At 45.7% G+C, this 8,239-nt stretch overlaps 1 long non-coding RNA gene across 1 annotated transcript; it reads left to right on the top strand.

Annotated features, from left to right (window-relative positions):
• Positions 1-229: 229 nt before the first annotated feature.
• Positions 230-3,614, top strand: LOC111775283 (uncharacterized). The gene is made up of 4 exons (XR_011422520.1): positions 230-446; positions 952-1,401; positions 1,491-1,670; positions 2,655-3,614. It is a non-coding gene; the product is annotated as an uncharacterized lncRNA (long non-coding RNA).
• Positions 3,615-8,239: the final 4,625 nt, after the last annotated feature.

Here is an 8,239-nt window from a genome sequence, read left to right as displayed (position 1 = left end):
CATATTTAAAAGTAGCTGGGGATAAGTTCTGCTCCTCTATGGGCCCCTATGATGACGCCCTGGTCAGCTGGAAGTAGTTATGGAAGACAGAACTTTATCCATTGCCCCTCAAGAATGAGGAGCAGGACATAGAGGAGGGATTTTGTCACCCAGGGAAGTCCCTAAAACATTTTCCATGTCTAATGCTTTGTTTTTAAGTTGTGTTTGCTTACAGGAACCAAGACAGAACAATGACAGATGGCCAAGCGGCAGAACCAGACCAAAGCAGAAAGGTCCAAGATGGCGATGGGGTGCTTTGCACAAAAGGAAATGTGTGCAAAAGGTGCCTTGTACGAGAAGAGAAGATCTGTGCATGTCCCAAAAGCCCTCAAACCCTGAGCGATGACATGGACACCCCTCCCCTTCAAATCCATAAGAACCCTGCTCACCTTCCCTTCAGGGAGAAGGTATTTTAGAGCACAAACTCTGCCTCCATTCATTGATCAATGAATACAGTTTCCACTCTGCTATTCTGAACCCAGTCTTGTTCTATTGGCAGAGTGGCTCCAGGCAAAAGGACCCCATTGGGGGTCACCAGTCCCTTAGAGCTCAGTAACAAAGGCTTAGCTAAGTCTTGCTCTGCCCTCAATTTCCCCATAACATTCCAATCTCCATCATTTAGTGCAGCACCATGTTATGATTACTTTGGTCTTCCTACTCAACTGGTCCTTGGGCCATGAATCACAGCGTCCCTGTTGCTACAGAGCTCCCAGGAGGTGTTTGTGGTATATGAAGGAAGACAGCAAATTCTTTGCTATTCCTCCCATTGAAAAGTGAGTCTATTTCATCTCACCCTGAAACTCGATGACTTGCTTGACCATAAGAATTGGTGGATGTAATTTCCTTTTAAATTTCTGAGAACAAGATACAAATAGTTTGCAACCTCTACATGGGTCTCTTGGTACACCCTAGGCTGCCATGTAAGAAGTCTACCCATGTGTAAGCGCCCTGGTTGAAAGTTCCTGCTGGTCCCAGCCTTCCAGCCATCTATAAGAAGGCACAGCAACGTGAGTGAAGTCATCCCAGACACTCTAAATGAACTCACACAGCACCTGAGTATCGCCAAGTGATTACCATTATGCCACATGGAAGAGTAGACTCACCCAGCTGAGCCCTGTTCGATTTTCTGACTCCAAAAATGTGGGAGTTAATGCATTGTTTGCACCTATGTTTGGTGTCATGTTTTCACGCAACAATAGACAACTGCAAAAGTAAAGAATCTTTTTCACCCACCTAATTCCTAGCCTCCTCCAAGGACAAGTGGACATCCCACTGTCTTCTTTGTAAGTCCTTTAACAGACTAAATTTTCCCTCTGGGGACCTGTCATGGCACTCATAGAAAATGGAGAACTTACCTGACAGGTGAGGTTCTCTCCTTGAGAATTCAAAAGCAAATAAAAATTCTAACTTGGAGAAATGAAGACATCAGAACTCTCCTGACTCTTTTTCAGTGCCCCTTAGACCTCAACATCCTTGAAGACATTCAGGAGTCTCTGTCTCTCAGCTCCTGCAGAGACCAGCCCTGGGGGACGACTCTCCTCCTGTCCCCGCCCTGCAAGGCCGAGCTTATCCTCACGATGCAAACTACTGGACAAGCCAACCAGCAGATCAGGCATTATGGTCATCTGGAGGTGAGAGTGAACCGTGCCCTGTGGCCCCTGACCCAGGGCCTGTCTTTGGAGGATGTGCCCATGTTTGCTCAGGGAAGGCAGACACGGCCTTCACCTGGGAGGCAGGAGTGTGAGAGAAACCCTGCTTGGGTGTCAAGAGATCTGCATTCTGGTCTCAGGCCTGACACTTCCAATTTGTGTGACCTTGGGCAAGTCCCTTCCCCTCTCTCCCACACAGAGGTAGCCCTCTCCGTGACTGAGTCCTATTTTGGACAATGAAAGGGTTGGGCTGGTAATCCTAGTGACCATTTAAACAAACTAAGAGTTTTCTCCCACTTCATTGAAGCAAGATTTAGAAACAATAAAGTGCACCCATTTGAAGCACACAGTTCATTGAGTTGCGATAAATGTTTGCACTTGCGCAGCCACCACCATAATCAAAACACAGAACCTTCCCGTCTCCCTCAACATTCCTCGTATCCCGCTGCTGTCAGTCTCCCCCAGCCCAGATGACCACTGATTTGATTTCTGTCAATAGGTTTCTGTTACCTTTTCAAACATGCTATATACATGGAATACATACCGTGTGTTTGGCTTATTTTACTCAGCATGATGTTCCTGAGATTCCTCCATTCTGTGGCATTTAGCAATAGTTAACTGCTTATTGTTGCTGAGTAGTATCTTGTTCTCTGGACATAACACATTTTGTTTATCCATTTATGTATTTCAGAAAATTGGGTGTGTGTCCAGATTTGACTAGTATAGAATAAAGCTGCCAGGCAGTGATCACATTTATTCAAGAAATGAATCAATGGTTAAATACTATGCGTTGGCCAGTTCCTAGTCACATATATGGAGACACTAGACGACAACAGTGATCTGTGCACATCAGGACGCAGAACTAGTGATTGCTAATCCTGGACAGGAGTCCCCAACCCCTTGGTTCAGTGACAATTTTCACTGGCTCTGTGTTTACCAATAATGAGGATTTCCTGTGTTTTGCAGATGTTGCCTTGGGATGACTCTGGCCAGTCCAAGTGGCATGAGCTGGGAAAGACTGATGGCTGATAAAGAATCCACTTTCAAGACAGGGCACTCGCTTGACGGGCATTTTGGTGCTGCTGCTCGGCTGGACTCTGGGGCAGGGTGCTGGGCAGCGTGTCAGATGGCTCTCAGCTGAGAGTGTGGGGGAGGCCAGGCCAACACCCTGAGATCCAGGGATGGGTAGAGGCACGTTCCCTTTGATTCTACTCCACCCACAGTGGAAATCTCACGACTCAGCCAGAAGGAAAGATGGGAATGTGAGCGGGCAGGCTCAGGCCCAGGAAGGGGAGAAGCAACGTTAGCAGAAAATTTGCAGTCTCCACCACACAAACATTTTGTTAATTTTTTGGGTATGAGTATTTATTTTGGTGATAAGTTAAATAATTTTTTAGAATTTCCTTTTTGGCCTTATGATTCTCATTTGTGGAAGTGATTTATTTTGGGATACTAGTTTCATATGCGGCAATCTTGATGAACTGTCATAAGTGCACCAGATATTTACAACATGTTAGTTTTTGAAAATTTTCTATGTAGATAATCATACAATTTGAGAGAAATTATATGTCTGTAAATGGTATTTGTATTATTTTAATTCTTTTTTGTCTGTGTCATAGCCCCAGCGAGAATGTCTGGCATGATATTTAATTTAAACACTAATAATAACAAACTTGTTTGGTTGCTAATTTGAAAGCTAAAATTTCTGATATTTTCTCACTAAAATTTAGGTTTATTGTAGTGCTTTCATTGATAAATTTCAACTAATTAAGGGTATATATTCCTATGCATAGTGTGGTGTTTCTAAAGTGAATGGATTTGTATTTTATTTTTTCTGCATTAAGATAATCACATGATGTTTACAATCCCTTAATATGCTGAATTCTCTTAATGTACTTTCCAATAATAAAACATTTTTGAATTCCTGAGATGTTTTCAACTTGTATTACATTCTGTAAGCATACCTGAATTTAATTAACAAGTTTTAGAACAACACTATTCTAGCACCATAAAATGAGCTGGGGAATAGGAATTTCTGAAAGATTCTGAATAAGTTTGGATACATCCTTTCACTGAATGATTCAGGAACTCTTTCTGTAAGTCCATCAGGGTCTGGAGTTTTCTCTTGCAGATTATTTAAAAATAGGAAGTATCAAATAGATTTGATATTTGTTAGTTTGATCAAGAAAGGCATGTTGGGGGGGTTGACTTTTTTGTTTTTATTTTATTTACATTAAAATTTTTATTTTATTTTATTTTCTAATCTCAGCTTTATTGGGTTAAATTGACATAAAATTGTAAGATATTAGAGTGTACATGGTATGCTGGTGATTTGATACCTGTGTACATCATAAAAGGATTCCCAGAACAAGTTAATTAACACATCCATCACCTATTTATCTTTTGTGTGTGAAAACATTTAAGTTCTATTCCCTTAGCAAATTTCCATTTTACAATACAGTGTTATCAACTATTCTCACTGCGTCTTACATTAGATCCTCCGACCTTGTTCCTGTTATAGCTGAGAGTTTGTGCCCTTTCTCCTATCCACCAGCCCCAAGGAACCAATTTCTACTCTGTTTCTATGAGTATGACTTTGACTTTTTTTAAAAAAGAATCTATGTATAAGTGATACCATGTAGTATTTGTCTTTCTGTGTGACTTATTTCACTTAGCATAATGTCCTCAAGATCCATCAATGTTGTCACAAGTGGCAAGCTTTCCTTCTTTCTCATGGCTGCATAATATTGTGTTGTACATATTTATGCACAGTGTCTTCTTTATCCATTCATCCACTGACGGGTACTTAGGTTGTTTCCATATCTTGGTTTTGTGGATAATGTTGCAAGGAACATGGAAGTGCTGATACTGCCTCGATGTCCTGTGTTCATTTCCTTTGGAATTATACCCATAATTGGAATTGCTGTGTAGCATGGAATTTTTTTTTTTGAGGAAGATCAGCTCTAAGCTAACATCTGCTGCCAATCCTCCTCTTTTTGCTGAGGAAGACTGGCCCTGAGCTAACATCCGTGACCATCTTTCTCTATTTTATGTGGGACGTCTACCACAGCATGGCTTGATAAGCGGTGCATAGGTCCGCACGAGGGATACGAACCTGTGAACCCTGGGCCGCCAAAGTGGAACACGCAAACTTAACTGCTGCGCCACCAGGCTGGCCCGTCCCCACTTTTTAATTAACTTTTTTTTCTTATTGAGTTGTATGAGTTCTTTATACATTTTGGATATTAACCTCTTATGAGGTATTTAATTTGCAAATTTTTTCTCCCATTCGGTAGGTTCTCTTTTCATTTTGTTGCCGGTTTCCTTTGCTGTGCAGAAGCTTTTTAGTTTGATGTAGTCCCACTTGTTTACTTTTGCTTTTGGCATCAAATTAAAAAAACCAAACCATCACCAAGACCAATGGCAAGGAGCTTACCCCTATTTTCTTCTAGGAGTTTGATGGTTTCAGGTCTTACATTCAAGTCTTTCATCCATTTTGAGTTGATTTTTGCTTATGGTGTAAGATAGGTGTCCAGTTTTCCCAACACCACTTATTGAAGAGACTATCCTTTCCCCATTGTGTATTCATGGCTTTTTTGTCAAAAAGAAATTCACTATATATGCATGGGTTTATTTCTGGGCTCTCTATTCTGTTCCACTGATCTATGTGTCTGTTTCTAGGCCAATGATGACATTTAAAAGCTTGTTCAATTTCATACTGTCATATTATTCTTAGAGTATGATTTCATATTTATAAACTTGCATGCACTCTGTGAATAGTTATTGGGCTTAAGTTCATGTAATAGACAGTGAGGAGGCCCTACACTTCCCATACCTCCATTCACAGACCCTTCACGATCAGGTCAAGGGTGGGTTTTGGTAAACCAGAAGGACTCGAATGCTTTCCAATTGGCTAAATAGGTCACCAACTAACTTTTGGCCCCCTGTGTCCTGAGGTCATTTGTAACCCAATCATCCTGAATAATTTTAGGAGGAAACATCAATATAAAATTATACTTTTGCCTGATGACAGTTAACGGATGCTGTTAAGCAATGAAGCCATAGCAGATAAAGCAGTTTCCTTACCCACACTGACCCCACGGGTCACTCACATTCAGAACCTTCATAAAGAAATGAGCACTCGCTGATGTGCCCTAACCTTGTCTTTCTCAATTGTTTCATTTCTTTCCATGTTTGTCCCTCTGTTCATTATCTATTGCCCCTGTAACAAATTACTGCAAACTTAGAGGCTTAAAACACTGCAAATATATTATCCCACAATTTCCCTAAACGACCTATAGCAGGATCTTGGTTTTTGACCACTCTGAAAATTTCTTTGAATTGGTCTACAAATTAGTCTTTTGCCATTCAAAGAGATTATTGATATAGTTGGAGTAATATCTACCATATTTGTTACTAATTTCTACTTTGTTCCAATTTTTGTCTTCCACTCTTTTCCTGGTTTGTGTGATTTTTAACTGAGCATTTTATAGGATTGCATTTCTCTCATTTCTTAGCATATCAGTTATACTTCTTTTTTTAAGTTGTTGCCCTAGAGTTTGAAATCAGCACGGACAACTAATCCAAGTCCACTTTGAAATAACACTATACCACCTCCTGGGTAGTGTGAGTACCTTATACTAACAAAATTACCCCAATTCCTCGCTCCAGTCACTTGTACCATTGAGGTCATTCATCCTACTTATGTAAAAGCATAATAAGCATATATACACACACATACACATAAGATATGCAGATAGAATACATTGTTGGTATTACTATTTTGAACAAAGTGTTCTCTGTTAGATCAATTAAGAATAAGAAAAATACTTTTTATTTTACCTTCACTTATTCCTTCTTGGATGCTCTTTCTTTCTTTGTGTAGATCCCAGTTTCTGACCCAGATCATTTTCCTTGTCTCTACACAAGTATTTTTAAAATTTCCTGCAAGGCAGGCGCTATGGTCTGAATGTTTGTGTCTCCCCAAAATTCTTATGTTGAGGGGCCGGCCTGGTGGCGCAGCGGTTAAATGCCCATGTACCATTTCCGCCGCCCGGGTTTGCTGGTTGGGATCCCCGGTGAGGACACGGCACCGCTTGGCGAGGACACGGCACCGCTTGGCAAGCCAAGCTGCGGCAAGCGTCCCACATATAAAGTGGAGGAAGATGGGTATGGATGTTAGCTCAGGGCCAGTCTTCCTCAGTAAAAAGAGGAAGATTGGTGGCAGATGTTAGCTCAGGGCTAATCTTCCTCAAAAGGAAAGCAAAAAAAAAAAAGGTTGAAACCCTGACTCCTAAAGATGATAGTGTTGGAACCGGGCCCTTGGGAGGTGCTCAGGGCACCAGGTTGGGGCCCGCGTGAACGGGACCAGTGCTCTTAGGAAGAGCCTCAGAGACGCCCAGCTCCTCCCCCCACGTGAGGACGCAACAAGAAGGGCTGACTCCGCACCGGGAAGAGGGTCCTCACCGCAGAACTCGCCCAGGCTGGCGCCTTGACCCGGGCTGCCCAGCCTCCAGCGCTGGGAGAAACCAACGCTGACTCTCACACGCCACCCCGCCTGGGGCATTTCGGCACAGCGCCCCGAACGGACCGAGCTGGCAGGTTTACGGGCCACCAAGCCCTCACTTTTTGCTTGGCTGACGGAGGCTCCGTCTCCCTGCACCGATGGAGGGTAATTTTGTGGGCACGCAGCTCTGGGAAGGTCAGTTTGCTCTCAACACTGCCCGGGCTTCGTTCCTCTCCTCGCTCGCGGCGTCTGAGGAGGCGGCGGCGGTCGCTCTCGGTCCCCTAGAGGGGAGGGGTTTCCCCTCGGGCTTCTTTCACGAAGGTCCCCTGACTTCGATCTCCCGTCGTTTGCAAACGACATGCTACCCGGGGGTCTCGGCATCTTCCCTGCTGAGCGGTCTCTGGGCGTCTGCGTCTGGGGCTCACCGGCTGACGGCCGTCTCTCCCTCGACGACCGACCTCGGACGCCGAGTCGCCCGCCGACGTCCCCGCGCCGCCAGGGGGCGCCCGAGCGGCGGGACCGGCGGCTCCGCGCGTCCCGGGCCGCGGGGCGGAGGGCGGGGCGCTGCCGGGCGGGCGGGAGCGGGGTCGGCGCCGGGCCGCGGCCTCAGGGGCCTCCCGGGCAGCAGCGCAGGGAGCCGTGGGCGGGCGTCCCCTCGGGTCCCACGCGGCCCGGGTCTCGAAGCGGTGGCGCCGCGGAGGAAAGGCCTGCCCAGGGTTCCGGGGGCGCGGGGGCCGCCGCCCCAGCGGGAAGGCAGGAGTCCTCCCGGAGTCGGGGCGCCGGGAGAAGCGGCCCACAGCGCGGGGAACGCCCGGCAGGGGACCCCGCTGGGAGACCACCCGGCAGTGAGGACGGAGGGAAGGGGGCCAATGGCGAGACGGACAGCGGTCCGAGGGGACCCGCTCACAAGGTCCCGGGTGGGGTCGGAGGCGCCACCGGAACCGCAGGTGTCAGCTCTGAGCCCTCGTCGCTAAGGCGAGGCCACTCGGGTCTCCGAGACCCCCGACGTTCGGGGAGGACCCTCGCCGCTGACCCGCGTGTGAGG

The sequence above is a fragment of the Equus caballus genome, chromosome 10, assembly GCF_041296265.1.
Source record: "Equus caballus isolate H_3958 breed thoroughbred chromosome 10, TB-T2T, whole genome shotgun sequence".
Lineage (NCBI taxonomy): Eukaryota > Metazoa > Chordata > Mammalia > Perissodactyla > Equidae > Equus > Equus caballus.
This window is presented reverse-complemented; position numbering and strand designations above follow the sequence as displayed.